Genomic DNA, 8,600 nt, shown 5'->3' with positions numbered 1-8,600 from the left:
CAATATTCTTGGCCATAAAAGTAAAAACAAATGTTTTTATTAAATAGCCTGTGCAGCTGCCATCGCTTCACAAGTAAGCAGATGTTGTGTGCTGGGGGAGCACGAGGGAGTAGCACTCCCTCACTTTTTTCAATTTGAGAATACATGGAAAATGTATTCTGATCAATTCTAAATAAATGATATTTAATTATCACAAAGTTTTCATAAAAAACTATAGAATGACAAACCAAACAAATATGTAGGCTACAGCAGCCTAGAGGTAGGTAAATGGTGGTTTCTTCCCTGTCTTCTCTCTGGCAAATGATGAAGAACTGTGGGCTAAATGTGTGCACTGCAGGGGCCTGTTGGAGGCTTGACAAGCTAAGAACATCAGAATGTTTTAAAAAATATCTAAATTGGAGCATCACGTGACCCTTGAACGAGATGGCCGCATGAACTAGGAGCTCCGCACAAGTAGTTTCCAATTCCTAATCTTACCTCCACTTCAAGTTTAAACTCATTTAGCTTTAGTCAAAAAGTCATGGCGGCTTCAAAAGGCAACACTACAGGTGACATTTTTACCCGGACTCGAGTACTAGCGACGGAAAAAGCCTCCAAGAAGCAGCTAGCTTCAGAAAAAGCTAGCGCCATTAGCCAGGAGAAAGAGGACCCGTCCCCCCCCGAGGCCCAACGAATGCCAACCTCGCACTCTGTCGAAGACATCTTTTCTGAGCTGAGATCCCAACGTACAGAACTCAACACTAAACTAGATGCCATTAACGCTCAGCTCAGTGCGATAGGGGGCAAGGTGACAATCCTGGAAAATGCCTTGCCTGACATAAACAACAAGATAACCATAAACGCGGGGCGCCTGGACGAGGCAGAGGGGCGAATCCTATCCACGGAAAACTTATTGACAGACGCCATGGAAACAATAGCATATGCTAAAAAAAAAATAGAGCAGCTGGAAGAGAAAACAGAGGACCTGGAAAACAGGGGGCGAAGGAATAATTGTGTTCTATTAAATCTGGGCGAAAAAGAAGAGGGAAACATGCCACTGATCCGCTACCTGCAAGACAAACTTCCCGAGTGGCTCCACCTGTCCACCGACAGGCCCATAGAACTCGAGAGAGCTCACCGAGCACTGAGGCCCCCACCAGCAGCCAGACAACCACCGCGCCCAATCACCATACGTTTCCTGAGATTCACCGACAAGGAACGAGTCCTACAGGCGGCGAAAACCAGCACCATTACAGTGGGAAACGCCAAACTCACCTTACTCCAGGACCTGTCAGCTGGAATACGCCGAAAGCGCCGAGAGTTTGACGAGGTGAAGAAATGCTCCATTGACCGAGGCATCTTTAGGGGATTCAAATACCCAAACGAGCTCAGGATTCTTCACCAAGGAGCCCTGCGACACTTCAAAACTCCCGAAGAGGCAAAACGTTTTTTGAAAGACAACCCCGGTCAATGAGAAATGGACCATTGACTAAATGCGATTAATGCGATTACTGTTATTACTAAAGGAGGTAAGACAACATATAGCCGATATCCAAAGACCCACCGCCCTGCTAAATTTCATTATAGCCGTCCAATCTATATTTATGTTCCTTTAGCTGAGAGGGATAGGCCCCATATTATAACTTAGGCCTACTGTATGTAGGCTGGGCTATTGATTTTATTTTCTCCCTTTCTTAATGTGGTCTGGACGGGGGCTACGTTGTCAGTTACTCAATGCGGGCGGAGAGGATGAGGCATTTCTTTGGTGGGGAGGGGGAGACGTTGTGCGTTGCTAACTGTTCCCGGTCTTTTTTTTTGTTGGAACACAGAATTGTGACTGAGCGGGGAGGTAATAGATCCAACGGGATATGTCGAGTTGTTTGGGAACTCGGCTGGGTTGTTCAGAGATTGTTATTTTATGTAAACCATTTACTTTCCTTTTATGTGAACGCAGCTGTAACTACGATCCACCTTTACCCAGAGATGACTTGCACTAAAGTTCGATTACTGTTCGATGACGATGACTAGTACCTTAAATCTATTGACATGGAACTGCCACGGTCTAGGCCATGCAATAAAACGGAAAAAGATACTATGTGCTCTAAAAAAGGAAAAAGCAGACATCGCGCTATTGCAAGAGACACACCTCTGTGATGCTGAACATGCCAATCTCCGCAGAGCTTGGGTGGGACAGGTGTATTTCTCATCTTTCAAATCCAACAGTAGAGGTACAGCAATACTTATCCATAAGAATGTTCCATTCATAATTGACAAAAACATATCTGATCCGGAGGGGAGATTTATCTTGATAACTGGGTCACTGTATGGGCAACCAATTACTATCTTAAACATATACGCCCCTAACACAGATACTCCTGCTTTTATGTCGAAAATGATAACTCTGTTCAATGAGCATTGTGTTTCCTTTGGAGTGTTGGCCGGAGATTTTAATTGTACCCTGAACCCAACCCTAGACAAATCATCTCAAATCACCACCACAAATCCTAGATCTGCAAAGATGTTGAACTCTCTTACTAAAGAGATGGGACTGATAGATATCTGGAGAGAGACTAATAGCTCAGCTATGGACTATACATACTACTCTAATGTCCATAACACCTACTCCCGTATAGATTACATTTTTATCCCAAAGAGTTTCATAAATTCAGCCACGTGTACAATCGGACCCATAGCGCTTTCGGATCACGCCTTTGTCCACCTCCGCTTTGACCTCTGCAAAAACATCCCGAGATCAAAGAGCTGGAAATTCAACACCTCCATGCTATCAAACGAAGCATTCCATACATTGGTAACTACATGGATAGACAACTACACACAAGACAACAAAGATTCTCCTGTTTCTCCGGCCACAATGTGGGACGCTGCTAAAGCCACACTAAGAGGTCATCTAATTGCATATGCTTCCTCTAAGAAAAAAGCAATGGAAGCACACAGGCTAGATCTGGAGAGGGAGCTGGAACGCTGTGAAAAAGTACATAAACAATCCCCAGACAGCACCTCCTGGAGTCAACTTAAAGCAGCCAAAGCCAAACTGAATTTGGACTATACTCGGGAGATTAAAAAAAAAGTTTTCTTTACTAAACAGAAATACCATGAGTATAGCAATAGGCCTAGTAGATTGCTTGCTTATCAATTAAAAAAAGAGCAGTCAGAGCGTACAATTATGGCTATCCGAACAGCAGAGGATGAGGTCACATATGATCCAAAAAAGATCAATTTAACTTTTCATGATTTTTACTGCAAACTATATACCTCTGAGAGAAAACACACGGAGGCAGAACTCCACTCCTTCCTAGAGGGAATCTCGCTACCTAAACTATCAGAGACCGACCAAGAAGATCTCAACTCCCCCTTCACTCCTGAGGAGATCCTGGAGGCAATTACCTCCATGCCACCTAACAAGTCCCCAGGCCCAGATGGATTCCCCAGAGAGTTCTACAAAGCTTTTTGGCCCCAGCTTAGCCCTATTTTCATGCCAATGCTGGAGGATTTTTGCAAAAACGGAGTTCTCCCAGACTCAATGCACACAGCTCGCATTACAGTGTTGCTCAAAAAAGACAAGGATCCCCTATCCTGCTCCTCCTTCCGGCCCATAAGCTTGTTGGATTTCGACTACAAAATAATCACCAAATTGCTCGCCAAAAGACTAAACACTCTTCTTCCCAAAATAATAAAAGCGGACCAGACGGGATTTATTAGAGACAGATACTCTTCTGATAACATTCGCCGTCTTTTTGATATTATTGATCAAGTAAACGCACAGAAGACCCCTGTCCTGCTGGCTTCACTGGATGCTGAGAAGGCGTTCGACAGGATGGAGTGGAGCTTTCTGTTCTCAGTCTTAGAGAAGTTCAACATGGGCCCAAACTTTATTAAATGGATCAAATCACTATACTCTCATCCAAATGCCATGGTGACTACTAACGGACTGAACTCTGACAGATTCCCTTTGGGACGGGGCACAAGACAAGGGTGCTCGCTGTCCCCCCTGCTCTACTTGTTGGGGGCGGAGCCTCTGGCAGAGTTGATAAGGAGCAATCCAAGTATTATGGGTGTTCCTGCAGGCGGCCTGCAGCACAAGATTTCGCTTTACGCGGATGATGTCTTGCTCTACATATCCAACCCTGAGAAATCCCTTCCTCCCATCTTAGATACAATTGCTCAGTATGGCACGTTTTCAGGTTATAAGATTAATTTTAACAAATCCACTGTCTGCCCTCTCAATATTATACTCACCAGTTCTATGAAGACACTATGCCCATTCCAATGGAAGACACAGGGGTTTCAATACCTTGGGATATTCATAACACCAGATCTGAATAGGCTTTTCAAAGAGAATTATCTTCCACTCCTGGATCAAATCAAGAACAACCTCCAAACCTGGATCTCCCTCCCAATTAGCTTAGTAGGAAGAATTAATGTAATCCGTATGAACATCCTCCCTAGACTGAACTATTTATTTCAGATGCTCCCATGCTATCTCCCAGCTTCCTTTTTCAAAACAATTAACCAAAGCATCACCAAATTTATATGGGGCAATAAAAAACCTAGGACCAAGCTTTCCACTCTATCGAAACCTGAATCTAAGGGTGGTCTTGCCCTTCCCTCCCTTCAATTGTACTACTGGTCTGCCCAAATCCGCAACATGCTAACATGGATCACAAACAGACAAGAGTCAACGTGGAGCCAGATAGAAGCCCAATCTTGTGGTTCATTGCCACTAAGCTCAACTATATTCATTGATAACTTTAGTGAAGTGGGCAACATAGCCAAAACATTTGTGATTTACAGTACCCTACGAGCGTGGAGGGACTGTAAGAAATACTTGGGCATCTCCTCCCAAATATGTTCTCACTCGCCTATAGTAGGCAACCCAGACTTGCCAAAAGCCCTGAGAGATGCCAACTTTAATCTTTGGCATACTCTAGGAATCAGGACCTTTTCAGACCTATTTCATCAGAAGACCACTACACTGAAATGCTTTCAAGAGATCTGCAATGAATTCAATGTGCCAAGATCCCATTTTTTTAAATATCTACAAATTAGACATGTCATCTCCTCATTTACTTCCAAGAGGAGGTTTAGAACTCAGTTGAATGAAGTTGAAACCCTTCTTGTCACAGCACAATCCATTAAAGGCAAAATATCCTATATCTATAGACTCCTTTCTGAGAAAGGAGGATCCTCCTTTACTCCTTTGAAAATAATATGGGAAAAGGACCTTGGTCTGACTATCAGTGATGAGTTATGGGCGGAGGTTTGCGACAGGGTATACTGCTCCTCTACTAATGTAAAAATGAAAGAATCTAATTACAATTTTTTTTACAAATTTTATTACACTCCCCTGAGACTCCATAAAATGAAAACAGACATTTCTCCTAATTGTAATAGATGTACCTCTGAAAGTGGAACCTATATGCATGTATTTTGGAGCTGCAGAGAGATTGCCAGATTTTGGCAATCTATACATACTGCTGCACAGAAAATACTAGATGTACAGTTTGATATGACCCCGTGTCTCTATCTTCTTAATGCCCAGCAGGACTTTGTTCTTGATCCTGACAGAGAAAATTTGCTCATGACCATTACATACTTTGCTAAGAAATGTATTCTTCTATTGTGGGCCTCTAATACTTCTCCTACATTTAAAATGTGGATTGACCAGATTGTTGACTTTCTCCCTCTTGAAAAGCTCACTTATGACCTCCACAAGAGACAGCCCAAGTTTGATAGACTCTGGTCTCCACTACTCAACTATATTTCAAATTGGACAGAGTGAATGGGGGAATCAGGGAGATGGGCAGATGCGTGTTGTGTAAGGTGCTGTAAAACCTAAAAACTAATTATTGGCTCGTCATCTCAGCTAAGGCTGGAAATAGCTAATAAGAACCTTGATAGTGCTGCTGCAAGTTCTATAATTTAAATTTTGTTATAATTATTATTTGTGTGTGTATGTATGTATGTATGTATGTATATATATGTATGTATATATATATACATATATAAAACAATTTTTTATTATTATTTTTTTAATTTTTTTTTTTTAATTCACATCTGTGAATGTGGAATGTGTTTGGTTGGTTGATTGAAAACTTAATAAAACTTTAAATTGAAAAAAATATATATATCTAAATTAACCGTGTCTGCATTGATGTTCATAAAACTCCACCTAACTGCTCTTGCGCAGTGGAACCCAGAATGATATCTGACCACTTGATCACAGCGACACTGTTCCGCCGAGGACACCCAAACAAGAGTGGCCACCGCAAAGCCCAAGAGGCTGACCCTTTCTGGAAGTTGCTGTAGCCCTGCTTGGGACATTTAGCCTATATTGGCTATTGGTTGAGACACAGGGCCTGTTCTAGCTTGGTAGACTATGTCGGGATGAGAAAATGGAAATGGAAATTGGGCCAAGTTAGAGGTAGTAATGCATTTAGGTTATAGTTTATTGAGATGCAAGAATACACCACACCAACATTTTGATTTTATGGCTTTAAAAAAAATAATGTATTGCAATTCTACGTAGTAATGATTTATGTTAACTAATTGGTCAATTGATTGTTTTATTACATCTATGCAAATAAATTATAAGAATTGATAGTTCACCCCTCTGTTTTCTTTTATTCTGTAATAGGGTATATTTTAACCATGTGTTCAAGCTAATCAAATCAAAGTTTATTTAGCGCTGTCCTTTTAGAACCACCAAGGGCACTCCAATCGTTTACAACAACATTCATCAAGTTAGTAGAAATTCCCTGTCAGTTAGGATCACCACTTTATTTTAAGAATGTGAAATGTCAGAATAATAGTAGAGAGAAGGATTTATTTAAGCTTTTATTTATTTCATCACATTTCCAGTGGGTCAGAAGTTTACAAACACTCAATTAGTATTTGGTAGCATTGCCTTTAAATTGTTTCACTTGGGTCAAACGTTTCAGGTAGCCTTCCAAAAGCTTCCCACAATAAGTTGGGTGAATTTTGGCCCATTCCTCCTGACAGAGCTGGTGTAACTGAGTCAGGTTTGTAGGCCTCCTTGCTCGCACACGCTTTTTCAGTTCTGCCCACACATTTTCTATAGGATTGAGGTCAGGGCTTTGTGATGGCCACTCCAAATCATTGACTTTGTTGTCCTTAAGCCATTTTGCCACAACTTTGAAAGTATGCTTGGGGTCATTGTCCATTTGGAAGACCCATTTGTGACCAAGCTTTAACTTCCTGACTGATGTCTTGAGATGTTGCTTCAATATATCCACATACATTTCCTTCCTCATGATGCCATCTATTTTGTGAAGTGCACCAGTCCCTTCTGCAGCAAAGCACCCCCACAGCATGATGCTGCCACCCCCGTGCTCCACGGTTGGGATGGTGTTCTTCGGCTTGCAAGCAACCCCCTTTTTCCTCCAAACATAACGATGGTCATTATGGCCAAACAGTTCTATTTTTGTTTCATCAGACCAGAGGATATTTCTCCAAAAAGTACGATCTTTGTCCCCATGTGCAGTTGCAGACCATAGTCTGGCTTTTTTTATGACAGTTTTGGAGCAGTGGCGTCTTCCTTGCTGAGCAGCCTTTCAGGTTATGTCGATATAGGACTCGTTTTACTGTGGCTATAGATACTTTTGTACCTGTTTCCTCCAGCATCTTCACAAGGTCCTTTGCTGTTGTTCTGGGATTGATTTGCACTTTTCGCACCAAATCTCTATGAGACAGAACGCGTCTCCTTCCTGAGCGGTATGACGGCTGCGTGGTCCCATGGTGTTTATACTTGCGTACTATTGTTTGTACAGATGAACGTGGTACCTTCAGGCATTTGGAAATTGCTCCCAAGGATGAACCAGACTTGTGGAGGTCTACGATTCTTTTCTGAGGTCTTGGCTGATTTCTTTTGATTTTCCCATGATGTCAAGCAAAGAGGCACTGAGTTTGAAGATAGGCCTTGAAAGACATCCACAGGTACATCTCCAATTGACTTAAATTATGTCAATTAGCCTATCAGGAGCTTCTAAAGCCATGATATCATTTTCTGGAATTTTCCAAGCTGTTTAAATGCACAGTCGACTTAGTGTATGTAAACTTCTGACCCACTGGAATTGTGATACAGTGAATTATAAGTGAAATAATCTGTCTGTAAACAGTTGTTGGAAAAATTACTTGTGTCATGCACAAAGTAGATGCCCTAACCGACTTGCCAAAACTATAGTTTGTTAACAAGAAATTTGTGGAGTGGTTGAAAAAAGTGTATGTAAACTTCCGACTTCAACTGTATGTAATGTTGGTGATGTTCTGTCAGAGGCCAAAGAAATATCCTGTGGAGTACCGCAGGGATCAATTTTGGGGCCTATCTTATTTCGTATTCACATCAATGATATGCCAGATACAGTAAAGTGCAAACTCCTGCTTTATGCTGAAGACTCAGCCATACTGGTATCAGGGAAGGATTTAGTTTACATAGAGGAGACCCTGAGTAAGGAATTGCATTTTGTTAGAGATTGGTTGACTGACAACAAATTGTCGCTACATTTGGGAAAACATAATCAATTTTGTTTGGAACAAAACGTAGTTTGCTTAGGGCTGACAGAATAAAGGTAAACTGTGCAGGC

Source organism: Coregonus lavaretus, assembly GCF_964263955.1.
Source record: "Coregonus lavaretus genome assembly, chromosome: 4".
Lineage (NCBI taxonomy): Eukaryota > Metazoa > Chordata > Actinopteri > Salmoniformes > Salmonidae > Coregonus > Coregonus lavaretus.
Note: the sequence above shows the minus strand (reverse complement) of the source record.